At 44.5% G+C, this 22,592-nt stretch overlaps 1 long non-coding RNA gene across 1 annotated transcript; it reads left to right on the forward strand.

Moving 5' to 3' along the window:
* Positions 1-5,861: 5,861 nt before the first annotated feature.
* On the forward strand, positions 5,862-10,706 carry LOC128341112 (uncharacterized). Its single transcript, XR_008314212.1, has 3 exons — positions 5,862-6,028; positions 7,617-7,763; positions 10,358-10,706. It is a non-coding gene; the product is annotated as an uncharacterized LOC128341112 (long non-coding RNA).
* The last annotated feature ends 11,886 nt before the right edge of the window (positions 10,707-22,592 follow it).

The following is a 22,592-nucleotide window of genomic DNA, read 5'->3' on the forward strand; positions in this document are numbered from 1 at the left end:
GTTCCTGGAGGTGGTGGGGTGTGTGACCACGGTGGTTCCCCCTCCCACCACCGGACTTCCTCATGGCCCCCCTCGGCCAGTTCGGCCGTTCTCCTGCTGGTTTTTTACTTCATCCAGTGGCTCGGTGACCATTATGGAGGCACGCACCAGTGCACTTGGCCTCTGTGTGGGCAAAGCAGAGGCCATGTGCGCAGGCACGCGGCCTCCATAATGCCTGCCAGGCCACCAAGTGAAGGCCGAAAACCAGCCAAAGAGCAGCCAAACTGGCCGAGAGGGGCATGAGTAAGGCCGGCGGGGGGAGAGGGAACCTCCGCGGACCCCCCCGGTTGCCTCCAGGAACTCCCCCAAGAGGAGTAAAGGTGTTTTTTGTTTGTTTTAAAAACAATGTGAAGCTCGCGAACCCCCTGGACTGGACCGAAACCAGGGGGGGGGTGAGGGGGTGCCGGACCGAACCAGGCCAGCCAGTTCCATGCACATCCCTAAACCAGACTGGGCTTGGTTCAAACTGAGCCACCTTGGAGCTTGACTGGTAATTGTTTTAATGTTGTTTTTAGAATATTGTTTTAAAATTTTGTTTTAAATTTCTTGCTTTTAATTTTTTTAAATTAAAAAAGGGGGGCGGTAACTCCCCCTCACCTCCTCCAACCTCCCCCAGAGTGATTCAGGCCTTTTTCAGCCCAGTTCGGGCCTTTGTGCATGCATGGAGGCCATTTTAGTGCTTTCTGTCCATGCGCAGAGGCAATTTGCATGACCAATGGCTTCTGCGAGGTCACTAAAATGGCTTCCACATGTGCGCAGAGGCCCCAACCAGGTTGCTGGTGGCCTGGCCTTCTCTGGGGGGGGGGGGCAGAGGGAGTAGCGGGGAGCTCACCTTCTTTCCACTCATTCTTATGGCTGGAGATGATGGGAGCTGTAGTCCAACAACATCTGGGGACCCGTTTGAAAACCCCTGACTTGCGGTGTTTTCTTCTTTACCCTCCTGTGTTTCCCCCACCCCCAGACCTTATTTGTGGTGATTTTTTTAAAAAATCAGTTGCCAGTGTGGCCTATTTAAATCTATGAAGGCTTTTAGGAACTTCTATTATATGCCTTTAAATTGAACACGTTCTCTTTGCAGACTCAGCTCATTGTATTGCTTCTGTTGAGTAATTGGCCTTGAACACCACATAATGGTGGCAAAAAATTAAAAGAAAACCTCTGGTTTCCAGCAACCACATGCAACATTTTCTCTGGCATCCAGACCTGCCAGTGTCAGGTAGATAACACTGGGTTACTTTCACCACCTGACATTATCTGCCCAACTTCAAATGTTGGGTGGTGGAGGGAACCTGACATTGTGCACCTGACATTTCCAAATTCTGATCTCCAGGGCTCCATATTGTCTCCAATGTTTTTTTAACATCTGCATGATACTGTTGGAATGATCATTAGGAGGTTTGGTGCAGGGTGCTATCAGTATGCTGATGATACCTAAATCTATTTCTCCATGTTAACATCATCAGGAGAAGGCAAAACCTCCCTAAATGCCTGCCTGAAGGCAGTAATGGGCTGGATGAGGGATAACAAACAGAAACTGACTCCAGCATTGGAACTCGGGAGATGATTTTTATCTGCCAGTGCTGGATGGGGTCATACTTCCCCAGAAGGAATAGGTATGCAGTCTGAGAGTGCTTCTGGATCCACAACTTTCCCTGGCATCTCAGGTTGAGGTGGTGGCCAGAGTTGCTTTCTATCAGCTTTGGCTTATACGCCAGCTGCATCCGGTTCTTGAGATGAACTACCTCAGAATGGTGGTACATACGCTAGTATCATCCAGACTTGATTACTGCAATGTGCTCTAGATGGGGCTGTCTTTGTATGTAGTCTGGAAACTGCAATTGGTGAGAATGCAGTAGCCAGGTTGGTCTCCGGGTCATCTCGAAGAGACCATATTACACCTATATTGAAAGGTGTAATATGGTACACTGGCTACCAATACATTTCCAGGCAAAATACAAGGTGCTAGTTATAACCTATAAAGCCCTAAACAGCTTAGGCCCTGGGTATTTAGGAGAACATCTTCACTATGAACCCCATTGCCCACTGAGATCATCCAGAGTGGTCTGTCTGCAGCTGCAATCAGCTTGTCTGGCAGCTACACAGGGGCTGGCCTTCTCTGTTGCTGCCCTGAGACTCTCAAATGCACTCCCTGTCAAGCCTCCCCATCTCTGTCAGCTTTTAAAAAATCTGTAAAGACAGGGGCGTAACTACCATTAGGCAAGGGGAGGCAGCTGCCTGGGGCCCCCCACGCCTCGAGGCCCCCCCCAGAGGCAAGTCACATGTGAAGTTAGTGTGTGTATCAGCGAGGGGCCCATCTTAAAATTTTGTCTCTGGGTCCACTCTAGCCTCGTTACGCCCCTGTGTAAAGACCTATCTTTTCACCCAAGCTTTTAAATTTAATTCTGGTTTTAAACTGTTACAAGGTTTTTATTTCTGTGTTTTAACTTTTTAATGTTGTTGTGAGCTGCCCAGAGACGGAGGTTTGGGGCGGCATACAAATTGGATAAATAAATAAGTAAATAAATAAATAAGAAATGGAAGAAGTGGCAGTGGAAGACGTGGAGCTCACTGGGAACCTGTAGTTTTCTCCTACGTACTTGCTGCCATTACATGGGAAGCCACCTTGACTGATGTTTCCGGCCATGAAGTTACACCAGTTACAGCAGCACAAACACCTACAATCAGGATGAATTCATGAAACAGGGACACATCTGCACAACAGCTTTCTGCATTCCATAGCATTATTCACGCCATGTTATGGTATGGTGGACATAAAATCTGTACACATTGTACACACATACAGATCTCTATGCACATAGAGTTAGTCACACTTTATTTTTAGTGCATGTACAGCAGTATGCTTCCTATCCAGGCGCGTAACAATGATAGGGCAAGGGGAGACAGTTGTCTGGGGGCCCCACTGCCTGGAGGGGCACCCCAGGGGCACCTCATGTGACTCCCCATTGCCCCCTGCCCAGCCCCATAGCCTCTCAGCCACTTGCCCTCTTCGCCGTCTCTCCTGCTTGTTCTGCTGGCCCGCAATCGAAGCAGCAGCCCAGCTGCAAAGAGCTCCTTTTCTCCCGCCTCTCAGCTGATCGGCGGGTGGGCGGGGCTTCCACAGAGGCCTCCGTGTAGGCCGCAGTGAAGCCTGAACTCCAGTAGGGCCCAAGCCAGCCAGGAAGGAGGAGGCAGCCAGAGTGTTCTCTGCAGCAGAAGACCCCTTGCTGCCCTGCTTAACCCAGACCAGCATTTGCCAGGTAGAGTGTGAACTCCTTTTTGTGGTTACCTTTCCCGCCCCCCCCATATATAGGGATCTGCTTGCCATAGGGCTTGGATATGGGGGGGGGACCGAGAAGTCTCTGAATATTTATTTTGAAACAGCTTGGAAAATTTGCTGACTTAAAAAAAAAACTATCTAAAAAGTCCTATAAGTGGCTTGTTTCATGGCAGAAAATTGCAAAAACTTCTGGAACAGTATTTTATTAATTTTATTTATTCATTCATTCATTTATAAATGCACTTATGTTCAAGTTGTTTTGCAACCCAGAAGGTCTGAGTGAGAACTGTGAAGCATGTGTGGTGCTTTTATTTTATTTTTCTTGTGTGTGAACTGCTCCCCAATAACTTGCAGGGACTTCAGGGTAAATCTGGCCAACATGTGAATGCAGCACCTCCATTCCAGAGGAGATGTGTCTTAAAGGGCTTTAAAAGCCTCCTGTGAAAAACCTCCTGCAATCAAACTTGACTGAATTTGTTCAGAATTCTGAGAAAACAAACATAGGTTCACCCTGCAGGGTTGAAAGTCTCCTTTGCTAATCTGCAGCGAGGGGCCCATTTTAATAATTCATCTTTCTAGTGTGTTCTAGGCATTAAAAGTAATACAAATGTATAGTACTCAATGTATATCACTATATATTGTGACGTGTGTGTGTGTATTCAGTGAAATGTATTTGCAGGCAGCATACTTATTTTGGAATATCAGACTTAAATCCTTGGGGGCCTGGGGTGTGCGGAGGCCCTGGACTTTGGGGGGGGGGGCCCATTTTAAAATCTTGTATCTGGGCCCACTCCAACCTTGCTACGCCCCTGTTCCTATCTGTACTCTGCATGTGAAGGAGCTTATATCCAGGTTCACTTTTTTAATGAGCACTTCAAAGGGAGCTTGTACACTCAACACATACATGTGTACAGACACCTGTACAGTGTAATGTCTGAACGGGGTCTATATTTGGAATTTTACTGAAACAGTAGAAAATATCGCTTGCTAAAGCAGGTAGCTTTTCTTATTGAGACCTTAATGTGGACTCCATGACCTGTACATGTAGATACTTTCTAGATCTCCATCTGGGGGCTGCATTTTGGGGGGGAAGAGTACCCCTGTGGCTGTTGACCAGGGCTCATAAGTGCTTCTAGTGCACTTTCACTCCCTTCTGAAATATCTCCGTGGTTGTGCTGTAGGTCAGCAAGTGGACAGTGAGACAGAGCCCTATTACAGTTAACTAGTGCAGACCCTTAACTATTGCAGACCCTTCATTTTCAGTAAATCAACAAAGCAGGGTTCTCCTGGGCTGCCAGATGGTATGAACTGAAACTAAGCTACCTTCACTAGCACTGAAGAATATTATTCAACACAGCATGGAATTGCCACATGTATTGCAGTATGGCCTTCTGCATCTAAAAATAGATACTTGTCCAGTGGTGCAAATTTATTCATGAACAGATGTCTAAAGTACGGTTGCGATAAGTCCCTGAATGTAAAGGACATTGTTCTTTTCGCAGAATGGCCCATACTCCAGAACATTTCTTTAAAAGCATGAAAATGCTTTCCTTTTTTTGGATATCCTTCCCAGTTTCTCTGAAGTAGAAATTCTCTTTGAATTTCAAGGTTTTCAGGCTTCGCTCCATAGACTAAGTTTATGCATGGCCCATAGACTAGGTTTTTGCAAACTATGCATGGTGTGGATTAAGCAGATAAAGAGAACTATTTATCCCTCTCTCATGATATTAAAACCAGGATCATTTGTTCAAGCTAAACACCAGGATATTCAGAACAGACAAAAGGAAGCACTTCTTTACAACAGGTGTAGTTAAACTATAGAATTCACTGCTGCCACATATGGTGATGACCACCAATCTAGGTGGTTTTAAAAATGATTAGACAAATTCATGGAGGATAGAGCTGTCAGCTACTAACCTTGGCAGCAATATATTTCCATCAGGATCAGAGGTGACATGCCCCTGAACACGAGATGAGAGGGGACACCAACAGGAAGGGGCAATTGCCCTCTTTCCCCTGCTTGCAGTTTCCCAGATGCCCTGGTTGGCCACCTCGTTGGTGTGAAGCAGGATGCTGGACTAGATGGACCTTTGGCCTGATCCAGCTGGGTTTTTCTTATATAAGTTGGGGGTGAGGAAGCTTCAGGCTGAGATCCACCAACTAGAGCCAGGTGCAAATGAATGGTTCAGAGTAGGGATGCACACAAAACCAGAACACTAGGTTCAGTTTGAGTCAAACCAGACTCAAACCAAACCAGGTCGGGCTGCTTTTGTGAACACCTGAACCAGGCCCAGTTTGGCTCAAATTCAAGCCTGGTTCAGGGGGATTCTAGGCCATACTAGTAAAAGGGAATCTGGTAAGGATTCCTCTTTACTGGTACAGGGGAAGGGGGGACCAGGGGGCCTAAAGAAAAAGAGTTGGGGCAAGAGGGAAGTAAAAATTTACCTCCAATTTGCCACCACTGGTGACTGCAGTGGCTGCAGCAGCCTCGGGGCTGAGTGGGGATTCCCCACCCCCACCCCTGCCAGAACAGACAGGCCCTGTTTGGGCCTGGTTCAGGCCCATTTCAGGCCTCTATACATGCACAGAGGCATAAATTGGGCCAGAACTGGACCTGGACTGCCTGCTGCAGGGGGGGTGGGGGCGCTGCCACCCCCAACAACCCCAAATCACCCCGAGACTGCTGCAGTCACTGGCAGTGGCAAACTGAAGGTAAATTTTTACTCCCCTCATGCCCCAACTCTTTTTCTTTAGGCCCCTGGTCCCCTCCTTTACTGGTAAAGGGGAATCCGGATTCCCCTTTACCAGTGATTTTTTGAGCTGGTTCAAGCTCAACTAGGCCTGGTTCAGCTTGACCTGAATCCCCTCGAGCCAAATGCCTGAAAGTCAAGCCAGCTCAGTGTTCAGAGGGGTGGGCAGGAACTTAGAATTAAGGACCAGGGTGCCTTTGAGCACATGCTCATTCCAAGAACTGGTTGCATACTTTCCCACACAAAATCTACTACCGGTTTTCCCCAAGTTTTCTGCATTTCAGCAGTCCAATTTAGGGGGGAAATGCTTTTTGTTGTTGCTATTATTGAACAGTTGGGAGTTTTAAAAAAACAACCACCCTTTCTGATTCCCAGCAAATCATCCAGAGATCTCTTACTAGATCCCAGCCTGCATCTGCACATCCTTGGTTAGATGAAACAGCTCTGCTATTGGAATTTTCATATGGGAAACATCTCTACATTTTTTAAAAAATCAAATCAAATATTTTTCAAAAAGAACAATGGAATGACATATTTTATTGTTCTAATTTTCATATATCATTATATGATGAAAAGATGTTTTAAACAGATGCTACACAATCAATATGTAAACTGGGTGTCTCCATAATACATATGATATCTTTTATTGACTGAGTGGCATTTTTTATAGATTCAAAGTCTCCTAGAGTGCCATTCTTAATCTGTTTGAAGTTTATAGGAATGTATGAATGTATCCCTAGATACTTTGAAATTATCCCTTGAAAGAAATTAGCATTCATTTAATTACTTTCTTAATTCGGAGCTGGTAGGACCCCTAGGACCTTGCTCAAGGAAAAATGGTTACTGGTAGTGTATTTATAAGCTGTTTATAAAGAATGGTTTTAAAAATACTGCTTGCACATTGGTGATCTTCAATGCTGTTTTCTTTTTCATTTCTGTGTTGATTTTTCTTCATTCAGGGTTGTAAAGCAGTCAATAAATCCCTCTTTTCCTCCCATAATTGTTATGATCAAACATTTCCAGAAGAAAGTAGTCTAGGGCAGGAGTTCATAGCCTTGGATCTCCAGATATTGTTGGGCTACAACTCCAATTTGGAAACTCCTGCCTGAGATTTTATTTTATTTTTTTAAAAAAAATATTTTTTTTTACATTTATATCCCATTCTTCCTCCAAGGAGCCCAGAGCGGTATACTACATACTTGAGTTTCTCTTTCACAACAACCCTGTGTAGTAGGTTAGGCTGAGAGAGAAGTGACTGGCCCAGAGCTACCCAGCTACTGTCATGGCTGAATGGGGATTTGAACTCGGGTCTCCCCGGTCCTAGTCCAGCACTCTAACCACTACACCACGCTGGTCCTCCACGCTGGCATACCTTACAAGGGAACATATCCCCTCTAGCTCACCAGGATTTCTGCCAACCTGACTCTAAAATGATCACGTTAGCTTTCAGGATTGTATTCCACATACTATGTATATGGTAGTATGGTGTATTAAAGATACCCAAGTTCTATTTTATTATGATGATACAAGTTAATGTTTTCAAATCTCAGTACAGGAGCTATGGAACTGCTGAATTATAAGAAGCTGGAGAACTTGAAAGAAGTGTCATTTTGGTTGCTCATCAACCTCCTCTCATTTCCTACCATACCCACAGGCTAACATGGTGGCGGGGGGGGCACTTCAAAGTAACACTTGAGGTACAGCTCACATCCCTTTCTCCCATTGCTAAAGACATTTCTGAAGCAGTTTTTAGAGTTCATTATCAGGGACATAGTGAAGTTCAGTTTCTCAAGAGGGTTATCCTGACACTTGAAGCCAAGAAGGAAAGCCTCTTCAAGTCTTCTGATGAAAGAAGTGAAATTGGTTGCTTTTTTTGCAGACAGTTGGTTTGGCCAAGTTCCATGAGGACTAGTGAATTCATTTTCAAAAAAATGTATAATTGTGGAAAGTAATGGAGAGATCTTTTAACAATTTAATGGCACAACCTCTAATTGGGGCAAAATAATAAAATACATGTTTATAATTCCAATTAATTTTAAAGGTCTTTTCAGTTGTCATATCTATGGACTACACGTTCATTTTCAGTGACAAGGTTCTTCTTAATTAGTCATGCTTTTTATGAACCTTGATATATTTTCTGGGGATACTTAAGTGTTACTTCTTCACATGACTAGGTACATGTTGGACTAACAGGGTGAAGTTGTCAGATTTTGTATCTTTTCTTGTTCTATCCTCTCACTCTTTAGTTTATTTGTTTGCTTGTTTCAATGTTCAGAAAAAATGTATTGCAAATGTGCGTGCCAGTTCTAAAAATGAGAGGATTATCATTTCTCCATTCCATTCCTATATTATTTTTCCAGTTAGGAGAATTTCTAAAATTAATTCTAGAATTGGAGCATACACAGTTTATCCCAGCATTCAGTTCCTTCAGTTTATTTGCCTTTTTCCAGTCTGTCATTGACATCCTGATTAATGTTATTCAAGGAAATCCTAGAGGAATTACAAGGGCAAGTTAGGCATGTCTAATGTCCTTTTAATTTCAGTGGGACTTTCTCGAGTAAATTTAGTCAGGATGTCAACCTGATATTTACATCCTGGTGCTCATGTGCACATTGATAAAACACCAGGAAAAACACACCTTGATAGGATTGTATGTATGACCATATGTTTGTGTGGTGTTTTACTGATGTGCACATGCACAGCTGTACATGGGCAAAATACCACACAAAAGACACCTAATGCAATTCAGTCGCATCTAGTTTGCATTTTAAAGTGATGTTTTACCTGTGAAAACAAGTGCACATGAGTAACAGCAAAATATAGTACAGAGAGAATCTGGATGCAATTTTGCATATGTTCACATCAAAATTACTTTTCTCCAGTGTTTGATAACACTACTACTACTGCAACAAATATTTATATACCGCTCTTCAACCAAAGTTCTCAAAGCAGTTTACATAGAAAAATAAATAATACATAAATGCAATGGTTCCTTGTCCCCAAAGGGTTCACAATCTAAAAAGAAACATAAGGCAGATACCAGCAACAGCCACTGGAGGGATGCTGTGCTGGGGTTGGATAGGGCCAGTTGCTCTCCTCCTGCTAAATATAAGAGAATCACCACTTTAAAAGGTGTCTCTTTGCTCAGTAAGCAGGGGTCACTCAGTAAGACATGAGGCTTAATTGCAGAAAAGGGCCACACATTATTCAGTTAACATCCAATTAAATGACAACACTGGAATTGGATTTCTACCCTCCTACAATGTGGAAACTAATGACTTGCCCCCCAAGGTGCAAGTCCAAATTTACATCGCATCACACCAGGCAACACACTGTGCTGGGTTCAGAACAGCATCATAGACCTATGGCCAATTGCTGATCCTCTTTGCTGACCAAAGAGGTCAAGGCATTTGCAGGAAGCATCACTTCCCCGAACCTGCCACTCCTTTAAGATTGGCAGTACCCCAGCAGACTAGAGAGGGACTGAGCCATGAAATGTCTAGTGACTGACCTGGGACTCCTCATCATGACAAAAGTGCGACAAACTGTTGGACAATTCCAAACAAATTGGGTCAATATCTGAAAATGGAGAGATATACTGGTGAATACTCACACACACACGATTGATTGATAAATTTTTATACTGCCTTTCATTAAAATAATCTCAAGGTGGTTTACAAAACATTTTAAAACAATATAAAAAACTACACAATAAGAATTAAAATGGAATAAAACCATTAAAAACCACACAATAAGAATTCAAATGGAATATACAAATACAAATCTAATTAAAAGTTTAAAAAACATATACAATATAACCATAAGATACAAAACAGCAGCAAACAAAATGCTCATTTAAAAGCCTGGGTAAAAAGCAAAGATTTTACTTGCTTTCTAAAAACTGTGATGGAGAGTGGGGAGTGGAGGCCAACCAGGAGAGCATTCTGGAGGCAATGACTAAGATATAGTCACATATGATATAGTCACATATGATAGACAGCATTAATCTTTGTATGTCTGACAGTGGGGAAGTATACATATATCTATTTATGGACATCCCAAAATGCATCTGGGATTGTCAGCATGAATATCTGACTATTGACATGCAACCAAATTTTGGACAGTTACTGTAGCATATACATTATAGTACAGCCTGGAGTCTTATTTCTGCTTACCATTTGGACTGGTGCTACTTTATCTTTGTAGCATCCTATAGTAGTATCATCATCAATCTATGTTATTCCAGATACCGTCATTTACCTCCGGTGTGTTCTTATGTTTGTATATGCAGTGCCTTATTCAGCTGCGAGCGACAGCACACCACGCAAAAGTTTTCATTTCTTGCTGTTCGCACAAGGCAGATCCCTTCTGAGACTTGACTGCAACTTTGATCTTGACAGCAAGAAGTTTTTCACTTCACAACAGGAGCAGGATGGAACAAAAGGAGGAAAAAACACAACACTGCAGTGTCTGATAACCTTGAAATTAAAATTTGAGAAGAAAGAAGTCATGCAAATAAAACTCTCGCCCTATTGTCCCTGCTCCTCATGATCAATACACAGTATCTCTGCAGATCTAATTAGTAGGCACTAGAAAGGGCCTTCCTCATTAATCAACTATTTAGCGATTTCCTATTAAAATTTTCCAATTGAATTTCTGCATAAAACATGATGCCTTTTTCTTCACCTTTTGAGGCATCTTTTCCACTTTTGTTTTTAACAAGCTCCCTCCACAACTTCGTTCTTTTGGAACCCAAAGGACAAAACTCCTGAACCACAAAGAAAAGAAGATTCCAGGGAAACATATACCCTCAAATTTAGCTGAGCTGCTCAGTATGGCTGTGGTGTACCAAAGATGTTGTCAAAGGGCCCCAGATCATTCAGGGTCAGGTGAGAATGGTCAAGAAAACAGGATTGAAGATATAATAGGGCCACACCCTTAGTAAAGGGCTGGGGCCATGGTCCAGTGTCTGATCATCTGTTTTGCATGCAAAAGGTCCCAGGTTTGATCCCTGGAATCTCCAGGCAGAGCTGAGGAAAAATCCCTATCTGGAGAGCTGCTACCCATCAGAGTAGACAACACATAGCTTGATGGACCAATGGCCTGACACAGCTGAAGGCAGCTTCCTGTACTAATTATGGAAGGCACACACTGTAAGCAGGACTTGTAAGCAGTAAGCATATATGAGGAATTAGGATGGGGCCTAGTATATAAATGAACAGAGTGCCTTGCTGGATCAAGCCAGCATGATGTCCTCAGTTGCTCCTAAGCGGCAGATGATAGCAATCCCCTGCTGCTTGTTTCCAGCATCCACTATCCAGAGATATACCATCTCTTTATATGTGGGCCCCATTTTTATTTACCATAGCTATTGGCAGCTTGTATCCTCCATGAATTTGTCTAATCTCCCATTAAAGCAGGGGAGGAAAGAAAGAAAGGCACTGCTACAAAAATAGAGGGAGGGGAGACCTTAATGGGGAGAGTGGAGACCATTAGGAGAAGGCATAACCACCCTAAATGCCTGCCTGCCTGGAGGCGGTGATTGGCTGGGTGAGGGATAACAAACTAAAACTGAATCCAAATAAGACAGAGGTACTACTTATTGTGCGGGGTTGGAACTCAGGGAAAAATTTGATCTGCTGGTTCTGGATGGGGTCAAACTTTCCCAAAAGGAACAGGTACACAGTCTGGGAATGCTTCTGAATCCACACCTCTCACAGGTGTCTCAGGTTGAGGCAGTGGCCAGAAGTGCTATCTATCAGCTTTGGCTGATATGTCAGCTGTGTCCATTTCTTGACATAAACAAGCTCAGAACAGAATATATGCTGGTAACCTCCAGACTTGACTACTGCAATGCAATCTCTGTGGGGCTGCATTTGTACATAGTCCGGAAACTGCAGTTGGTACAGAATGCAGCAGGCAGGTTGGTCATCTCAAATAGACTGTATTACTCCTATATTAAAAGAACCATTAAGAAAACAATAAGTTTTATGGAGGCAGGGGGGGATACAAGCCCCTGGTTATCATCATCTATATTATTATTTCTCCAAGACGGGCCATGTGTGGCAATGTGGTAGGAAGGAGGCGATTGGCTGAGTTTGCAAACAGAAGCACCTGATTGGACAGTGGGGATTAGAGTGCTGGACTAGGACCAGGGAGACCCGAGTTCAAATCCCCATTCAGCTATAAAACTAGCTGGGTGACTCTGGGCCAGTCACTTCTCTCTCAGCCCAACCTACTTCACAGGGTTGTTGTGAAAGAGAAACTCAAGTATGTAGTACACTGCTCTGGGCTCCTTGGAGGAAGAGCGGGATATAAATGTAATAATAATAATAATAATATGCAGAGTTTGCAAGCAGAAGCACCTGATTGGGCAGTGGGGATTCCATATGCAGATAGGGAGGAGGGGCCTGTGATGGTTAAGGTCAGTTGGAATGCAGCTGTTACTGGTTCGAAGATGTTCTGGATATAAAAGGATAGCAGGCAGGGGTCTGCAAAAAGGTCATGAGGGAGGAAAGAGCCCCTTCAGGAGAAGGAGGATGCCGTTGTATAAATGAACAAAATCTTTTAACTCAGGGAGGGAGAAAAAACATGAAGGGAGGGGGAAGAAAGAGTGGAGAAATGTGAGTGGAGGAGAGAGAGAGAAAGAAGGGAGGGGGAAGAGAGACAGAAGGAAGGGCAAGGGACGGGTCTGAACCTGTCAGCAGCTTGAGGGGAATGAGTGGCCATGGCGGCAGTGGCGGCAAGGAAGGGTCCAGGCAACCACTGCTGCTGTTTGGGGCTACTGAGGCCATTGTAAGAGGAAGGCAGTCAGGCAAGGGATGGGCCTGGGCCTGACAGCGGCCTGAGGGGAACAAGCGGCCATGGTGGTGGCAGCAACGAGGAACTACCCAGTCAACCACTGCTGCTGCTCCTGAAGGGAGGAGCGGGGTGAGGGTGAGCGTGGGGAAGTCTCTGGGGAAAGGGGGCTGCAGCTTGGCCAGTAGGCAGCAGCAAGGCTGCAGCCACGACCAAGAAGGGTGAGGGGGATGGAAGCAATGGGATGGAGGAGGAGCAGGAGTTCAGACCAGGTGAGGGTGGGGAGATCTCTGAGGTGAGGGGAGCAATCAAGCACTAACGTGCAGATGCTCTAGAGCGTGCAAGAGTTCCAGCATTGAAGCAGAGAGAAATAATGGCTGCGGTCAGGATGCAGAGGTGGAGGGCTGGCAGGCGAAGCCCCTCCGGCCAGGAAGAGGAGGCGGTGGTGGGGAGAAATTATGGCGGTGGTGAGGAGGTGGGCAGACGGCGGGCAAAGCCTTACCAGCTGGGAGGAGAAGGTGGGAGGCAGTGGTGGGATGGCCTGGCCCTGGCCAGCCCAATGGGGAGAGCTGCGGGGGGGGAGTGAGCGAGCGAGCTGTGGGGGGGAGGGCGAGCAAGCGAGCCATGGGGGGAGGGGAGAGCTGTGGGGGGGAGGGCGAGCAAGCTACGGGGGAGAGCTGTGGGGGGCTGTCACAGGTTCAGTACACAACTGCACAGATGCTATGTGCTGGGTCAGCTAGTTATACTTAATTCTCTTAGCCAGCCGTCAGCCATGCGTAGGGATATGGCAAGGCTATGCGTGCCAGCGAGGAAGCCACCTGATTGGCTGGGCACCAGTTGGCCTCTTTGAAGCTAATGGCGACAAGGAGAGGCAGGCGAGGCAGTGGTGGCCGCGCTGGGGAGCAGGTGGAGGGAAGGCAGGCAAAGTGGCGGCGGCAGCGGGGAGGCAGCGGCAGCTCCAGCTGTGGTGGAGAGGCGGCGGCCCAGCAGTGGTGGAGAGGCGGTGGCAGGTCCAGTCCTGGCAGAGAGGCAGCGGGCCCAGTGGCGGCAGGTCCAGTGGGGGCGCAGAGGCATGCACAGCTGTGGCAGGCCCGGCTGCAGCAAGGAGAGACAAGCGCGGCGGTGGGGCCGGCTGCGGCCAGGAGGCAACGGCTGCGGCCAGGAGGCAACAGCTGCGGGCCTGGTTGCAGTGGGGTGGCAGCAGCAGCAAGGAGGTGGCGGCGGGCCCAGCAGCCAGGGTGAGGAGGTGGCTGGGCCGCCAGGCCAAAAACCGCAATGGGGGGGAGAACCGAGCCAGGTGGGGGGGAGAAGGGAGGCAGTTGGAGAGACTGGCAGCAGCTCTGTGCAGGTGGTATGGGCAAGAGGGGGAGAGAGGAGAGACCGGGCAAGAGGGAGAGGGAGGGGAAAACAGCCAGCCCCAAGCAGCACACAGATGCTCTGTGTGGGATCAGCTAGTAACCTATAAAGCCCTAAAGTGCTAAGGACAAGGGTATTTAAGAGAACATCTTCTTCACAAGGAGCCCCATTACCCATTGAGATCATCTGGAGAGGTTCGTCTACAGTTGCCACCAGCTCATCTGGTGGCTACACAGGGACGGGCCTTCCCTGTTGCTGCCCGGAGAATAAGAGCCTCCCCATCTCTGCCAACACTTAAAAAGTCTTTAAGGACACATTTGTTCACACAAGTTTTAAACTGTTTTAAGGTTTTAGTTTCTGTTTTAATTTGTTTTATGTTGCTGTCAATTGCCCAGAGATGGAGGTCTGAGGCGGAGATTACAATTACAATGAATGAATGAATGCTACAATATATCTTAGAAAGACTTAGAAGGACTTAAATCCACCAAATGGATTAAATCAGTCATGCTTGGAGAAAATTTTCAAGTGTTTGTTCATTGCTGGTTGTCCTTCTCCAGGGCAAACCTCCTGTATCCAAATTCATTATATGGCCAATAGAATATTGGTAGTTTTCATGGGGTTGTTTCTCTTAGTATAAATTATCATTATTATTTAAAAATTCTGTAAATACTGCTTTACAACAAAAAGAAGTTTTCAAAGTGGTTTCCGCAGCAAAAGTAAAGAGAAATGGTTCTCTACCCAAAGGTACTCACAATCCAAAAAACAAACACAAGATAGACACCAGCAAAAGCCATTGAGAAGGAGATTATGCTGGACTGAAGAAGGACATATAAGGGGGTAAAGTCCCCATAAAGCAAAAGGTTTTGATGTTCCATATGATAACCAACAGAGCAATTAATTTGCTATTTTTGCATATTGCATATTTGCATACTTCTGCAAGCAAAATATTGGAAATTATCAGGTATATCATGATTACAAGAGCAGCTGGTTAAACACTGAAATCTGAGATCTCCGTCCTGGAACATCTTGGTACAAACTGCTGGAAGAACAGGAATTGCTGAAGCAAGGTTTAAGATGTTTTAAAGAATATTAGAACACCAAGCAGAATGCTGTTGTAGGGAATTCTTTCCTGTTATGAAATCTGTTCAGAAAACACACTGTTCATAAAATACACTGTTGTCAATGTACTTAATATCGTGAAAGGCTACCCTGTGTATCCACAGGAACATAAGACGCTGCCTTATACTATTTCAGAACCCTGATCCATCTAGCTCAGTGTTGTCTACTCTGGCAGCAGCTCTCTGAGGGTTCAGACAGGAGTTTCTCCAAGCCCTATCTAGAGATGCTGGGGTTGAACTTGGGAACTTCTGTGTGCAAGTGCATGCTCTATTACTGAGCTATGCCCCAAACCCTATGGGGAATATCTTATATCAGACAGCACTCACAGGTAGACCAGGGGCATAGCAAGGTTGGAGTGGGCCCAGAGACAAGATTTTAAAATGGCCCTCCCTCACTGAAGCTCAGCTCATGAAGTAAAGAAATCTTAAATGAGGCTGAATAGTGGTAACAAAAAGCATATCTGTCTGTCTGTCTGTCTGTCTTCTATGTGCCACAATAGAACATCATCCTAAATTATTTTTTCAAAGGTTTTGTAAATTATGGATGATACAAGTCATTTAACGGTACTAGAGAAAGACCTGCTGTTCTGGTAGCTCCAGGTCTTAACACTCACATCAATTTCGGAGGATGAATACAACTGAAGGAAGCCCGGGCAGGTGCGTGGCTGGGGGAGTCAGTCATGTGACTTGCCTCTGGGGGCCCCCCAAGGCAGTGGAGCCCCAGACAACTGTCTCCCCTTGCTCTATTATAGTTACGCCCCTGGGGTAGACACCCATCCAAATGCAAACCAAGATGAAGCCTGTTTAGCAAAGGGGACAATTCATGCTTGCTGCCTCAAGACTGACTTGGTCAATTTCACTGATTTTCTGTTTTTCTAAGGAAATTTGGTCCTTGTCTATATTCAGCTACAGAAAGATGAGGAGGAGGGATGAGGAGAGGAGGAGGAGGAGGAGTGAGAACCCTGTGCCAGGTTCCTCCTCCTTGAATATGTAGAAGGAAATCATACCCCACCCCATGTCCCACCCCAGCATAATGTTGAGTGGGGAATTTGACAATGGATCGACATTTTGGTGGTACAGCCCCATAACCTTCACTTCTAGTTCCAGCCATATTTTTTTCATGGACTTTGGATAGATGAGATTTGTAGGAGCTCCATCCAACTAACTAGCAGTAGGGGAAATCTAGCATTTGTAGAATGATGGGTACAAGCCTTCTTTTCTGACGAGTATCTTGAATGACCCACAGCAAGCTGGTGGGAGGATGCATTTAAGCTAGGTGCAATGCAGCATCAAATCAATATTTGCCAGGACTCATCACTCCGGCAAATTTTCAAGATATGCCATCTACCAATGTTTTTCAAATGACTTTGAGTTAGCCTAAACATGGGCATAATAAAATATGGCAGAGATGTGTCTTAGATAGGTTTCTGGCATAGGCTTCTGTATTACTGCTCCATGATGTAAAGATGATCTGTTATGTGATAAAAGGAGAAGAAAAATGCACTAGGAGGTCAAGAGCTTTATGGAGTTGACATGGCTATAAAACATATGCTGTATCATACATTTGACTTTTGACTCTGAAGACCGTCGAATAACATGTGCTTAAAAACCTTTGCTTGACAGCAGTCTGAGTTGACCAGTTACATTTCATTTCACAGATTAATATGGTAAGCAAGTTTATCAGCATGAATTTTTTTTTTAACCAGAGAATTTTAGAACAACATCATGGCAAGACTGAGGAACAGAGTGCTGCTTGCTTGCTTGCTTGCTTGCTTGCTTGCTTATCTATCTATCTATCTATCTATCTATCTATCTATCTATCTATCTATCTATCTATCTATCTGTCTAACTTCAATTCCGGATTGCCCCATCCAAAGGCTCTGAGCGGTGCACAAGTTTAAAAAACACAAAAACAAGCACCATTTAAAACACACTTTGTAAGGGTGGTATAGAAATTGAATAAATAAATAAATAAATAAATTTAAAACCAATTAAAATACTTAAAAACAATGGATGATGTTGGAGATGTGTGAATGCATCTCCCAAAGCCTTTCCTCCCCTAAAAGGAGCTATTGGGTGGCCCAATTTCGACCACAGCTATGTTCCAGGGGGAAGACTGTATAGTTTTATTGTTTTGTTTAACATTGCCCTGCAAGAGATTTCTTACTCAAATCTCCCCCTCCCCTTCACCCGCCGCTCTCTCTCTCTCTCTCTCTCCCCCCCCCCCCTCTCTCAATTGGCTTTAGCAGGAAAGGTGATTCCCTCTCCAGCCATGTTGTGGACACAAGTCTAAGTGCTAGTTATTCCACTTCTAATTATACTAATGTATTTGTAGAGTTGATACTTTGTGGTTTTAAATATAAGCCCTATGCAGATGTTCTTCTGCATTGTATTGTGGGATCATGATCCTGTTGGCAAGCCCCCACCCCATTAATATTCATGTTTAGATTTCATTTATTCATTGAAATTTCAAACTGACTTTCAAGCAGGCTATGGGGTGGACACTGCCTTGGTGGGCCTGATGGATGATCTCCAATTGGGAACTGACAGAGGAAGTGTGACTCTGTTGGTCCTTTTGGCTTTCTTGGCAGCTTTCAATACTATCAACCATAGTGTCCTTCTGGAACGTTTGAGAGTGTTAGGAGTGGGAGGCACTGTTTTACAGTGGTTCCGCTCCTACCTCCCAGACAGATTCCAGGTGGTGTCAATTGGAGACTGTTGCTCTTCGAAATCTGAGCTTTCTGTATGGTGTCCCTCAGGTCTCCATCCATACTGTCTCCAAGGCTCTTTAACATCGACTTGAAACCGCTGGGAGAGATAATCAGGGGATTTAGTGTGGGGTGTTATCAGTATGCTGATGACATCCAGATCTACTTCTCCATGTCAACTTCATCAGGAGATGGCATAACCTCCCTAAATGCCTGCCTGGAAGCAGTAATGGGCTAGATGAGGGAGAATACACTGAGACTGAATCCAGATGAGATAGAGGTACTTATTATGCAGGGTCAGAAATCCAGAGGTGATTTTGATCTATCTGTTCTAGATGAGGTCACATTTCTCCAAAAGGAGCAAGTATGCTGTCCAAAAGGAACAGGTATGCTGGAGTGCTTCTGGATCCACACCTCTCCCTGGTATCTCAGGTTGAGGCAGTGGCCAGAGGGGCTTTCTATCAGCTTCAGCTGATATGCTAGCTGCACCCATTTCTTGAGATTAACAACGTCAAAACAGTGGTACATATGCTGGTAACCTCCAGACTTTACTTCTACAGTGCGCTCTATGTGGGGCTGCCTTTGTACGTAGTCCGGAAGCTTCACTTGTTACAGAATGAAGCAGCCAGGTTGGTCTCTGGGTCATCTCAGAGAGACCACATCACTCCTTTGCTGATAGAACGACACAACAATGGCTGCTAATAGGTTTCCGGGCAAAATACAAAGTGCTGGTTATAACCTATAAAACCCTAAATGGCTTAGGACCTGGGTATTTAGGAGAATGTCTTCTTCATCATGAGCCCCACTGCCCATTGAGGTTGTCTGGAGAGATCCGTCTCCAGTTGCCGGCAGCTCGGCTGGTGGCCACACGGGGATGGGCTTTCTCAGTTGCTGCCCCAAGACTGTGGAATGCGCTGCTTACTGAAATACGATCCTCCCCATCTCTGGCAATTTTTAAAAAGCACTTGAAAACCTACCTCTTCACCCAAGCTTTTTCAGCTTTTAAAAATTTTTAAATTTTAATATTTTTATAATGTTTAAATTATTTTAAGATTTTTGTGTATGATTTTAACTTGTTTTATGTATTATGTTTTATGTTATTGTTAACCTAAAGTTTGGGGCGGTGTACAAATTTGATTAATAATGATAATGAAATAACAACAACAACAACATGGGCCTACACACATAGATCCACAAGTGTGCAGACATACATTGCTTCTCTGTTTCAGCTGTTTCTCCCATCTCTGGGGAAATCAGTCAGGCTTGGTAGCTACGGTACCAGCAGTCATCTAACCTCTGGCTCCCACCTTACTGCACACATTGTGTTCAGGGAGAGTTGCCCCAGTCACTATCCTCCAAACTACAAAGCTCACTGGGAATGAGTCAAACAATTCCCCAAATGAAATTCATTCTCAGCTGTCATGATCCGCAAAACCTTGTGGGACTGTTCCATGGAATTCCCCTTTACCATTAAGGTGCCTCTGGCTGAATACCAATAATTTTAGCCATTTTAAAGAAAATTTTAAAAACTAAAAAAATAAATAAATCACGGGATTGACCCATAGCTTTGAAGCAAATTTTTGAGAGTCCTACCAATGTGGACTTTATGTGTGCCCGATTTCATAACTGTATGCCCATTCACTCCAGAAATATAAAAGGGGGAGGCAAAAGGGGTATGCTCTTACCCCTTTTCATGAAGGCAAATCACAGTTTCCTCCATATGCAGCTCCCCTGTCCAAGGGGGGGTCTTCAGTTTTAGAAGTTTTTCTAAAGTTTTGGTTTGAAACAACCCAGATTTCACCATTTTTAGCCATTTTTAAAAACATTTTTTTCAAAAATTCACACAAAATCAGGGGATTGACCAATTATCTTCAGATTCACTAAGGGTGCCCATACCTCCTTCCCCACATGTGTGGCAAGTTTCAAGGCTCTAGGACCACCTGGTGATTTTTGGTGATCTACCCTCCCAGTTTCTCCATTAACCTCTATGGGGAAAAATCTGGTTGCATTTTGCTAATTCCAAAATTCTGAAATATTTCCAAAATTAATTCAGATATTTTAGGATTGTTTCTGACTACCAATCCAATTAAACAACAACAACCTGGATTCGTATCTTACCAAATTTTTCCAATTTGGGGCAATTTCAAATAAAATCTGGATTTTTGAATCAGAATTTGCACAGGCCTACTGCCAACCTTAACCCACACTCATCAATTTAGCGGCACCACCTGAATGTAGAACCAACGATGACCCCAGTGGAGAGTAGGTGACAAAATTTTCACCTCAAACCAATCAGAGGCAGATTTGTTTTTAATCCTATTTGGTCCCAAGCAGGCAACCGGCTCTACCCCACTGGATAGGGGTGGGAAGGTGGGTGCCTATAAAGCGGCCCCCAAGCCTTTCCCTTATTGGTCATGAACAAACTCATGGCCTTAGGGATGGTACCCGGATGTGTCCAGCTTCCTGGGACTTGGGCAAAACCTGCCTTCTCGCCTACCACACTTTACACATTTGGAGGAAGCAGAATTACAGAGATCATTATAGCAATAGCACTTACATTTATATACCGCTTTATAGCCGGAGCTCTCTAAGCGGTTTACAATGATTTTTAGCATATTGCCCCCAACATTCTGGGTACTCATTTTACCGGCCTCGGAAGGATGGAAGGCTGAGTCAACCTTGAGCCCCTTGGTCAGGATCGAACTTGTAACCTCCTGGTTACAGGGCGGCAGTTTTACCACTGCGCCACCAGGGGCTCATTATACTATACTATCATTATACTATGAACATAAGCATAGATCTGTGTAGACATGACAATCAGTGAGTGAACATTAGGGATGTGGAAGGGGTGGGGGAGCCAGTTATTATCATGGTTCTCCTCCACCCACATAAAGAGAAGGAAGCCTGGATAGAGCTGTGGTCACCCTTGATGAGGTCATGCATTCCATTCCAGTTATTGTGCATCAAATGACATCAGCCACAAAGAATTATCCTATTTCTGTCCTCTTAAGGAAGCTGTTTGCTGGGTGTTGAGTGCTCCTATTAACCTTCCGGCATTTTAATATCCCTAACTGTTTTGAGCATTCAGTTTCATTCCTTTGGGTTCCTTTGACATGTATGTAATATGCATGCGAATGAAATGAATACAGTACTTGAGGCCATTGAAAAATTGTTGGTCTGAAACTCTTCATATTGTGAAAATGACTGTGGTAAAATAGTTAGCAATCATGAATACAAATAAATCATTCTAAACCCCTTTGAGCATTGTGGCGGGGGGAGCTATTTAAAATGTATATTGAAAAGTTTACTTATACAGATGCAACTCATTGCAGGATGTGGATTGGCAGACAGGCCAGTTTCCCCCTATACTTTGGAATGTTTTATTTACCATCGATGTTTTACAATGGTAATTCACTGGCAAAACAAGTCTTTCCCCCCCTCTGCTAATATATTCTACATCCATCTCTAGAGATAGGCTGAATCCATCAAGCTCTTTCTCACCTGTCAACTTACTTCTCTGCACACCACACAAAATTAACACCTTTTCCTCCCTCTGTCTCAACAGTGTGGACACAGATATGGTGGCCATAGCACATTAATAGGTGAAGAACCACTTTCAAGATGGTCTGGCCATATGTTGTATGGGTGCCACCATCTTAAATGCAGCTGTCCATATGCAATATCAACAAGTACATAGCACAAGTGTAAATTTTAAATTTGATGGAAGAGCCATGAGCAAGTCACTAATCTCTCAGCCCCAGCTTACCGCCTCCAAAATAAATACATGATATTGGATACTTTCTGTAGAGACTATACCATGTTTATTGTTTAACAAGGAGTTTTTGTAAGGACTAATCTGCCTACTTTCATTTCACTATCCCTACAACTGAACTAAATTTGGTCCAAATTGGTTAGGCAGTTCACAAGTTAGCCCACATGTGCCACAAATGTTCAAACATCCACCATCTTGAATTGGGGTGGATGACATAATCACAAACTACACTTTTGAGATGTCCCTATGTGTCCCTACAAATGTACCAAATTTGGTTCAAATCGGTTATTCGGTTCACATATTAGTCCTCTTGTGCCTCAAATGTTCACACATCCACCATCTTGAATTGGGGTGGATGACATCATCACAAACAACACCACTGAGGTGTCCCTTTGTGTTCCTACAGCTGTAGCAACTTTGGTTCAAATCGGTTAGTCGGTTCACAAGTTAGCCCTCCTGTGCCTCAAATGTTAACTTGTCTGCCATCTTGAATTGGGGTGGATGAAATCACCACAAACTACACCATTGAGGCATCCCTATATGTCCCTACAGCTGCAGCAAATTTGATTCAAATTGGTTAGGCGGTTCACAAGTTAGCCCACTTGTGCCTCAAATGTTTCTGCATCTTGAATTGGGATGGGTGACATTATCTATCACAAACACCGTTGCGGTGTCCCTATGTGTCCCTTCAACTGTACCCAATTTGTTTCATATTGGTCCAGGCACAGGAAAGTTGATAGGCACACCCAGACACACATGGACCCACAAACAGAA

Source organism: Hemicordylus capensis, chromosome 1, assembly GCF_027244095.1.
Source record: "Hemicordylus capensis ecotype Gifberg chromosome 1, rHemCap1.1.pri, whole genome shotgun sequence".
Taxonomy (NCBI): Eukaryota; Metazoa; Chordata; class Lepidosauria; order Squamata; family Cordylidae; genus Hemicordylus; species Hemicordylus capensis.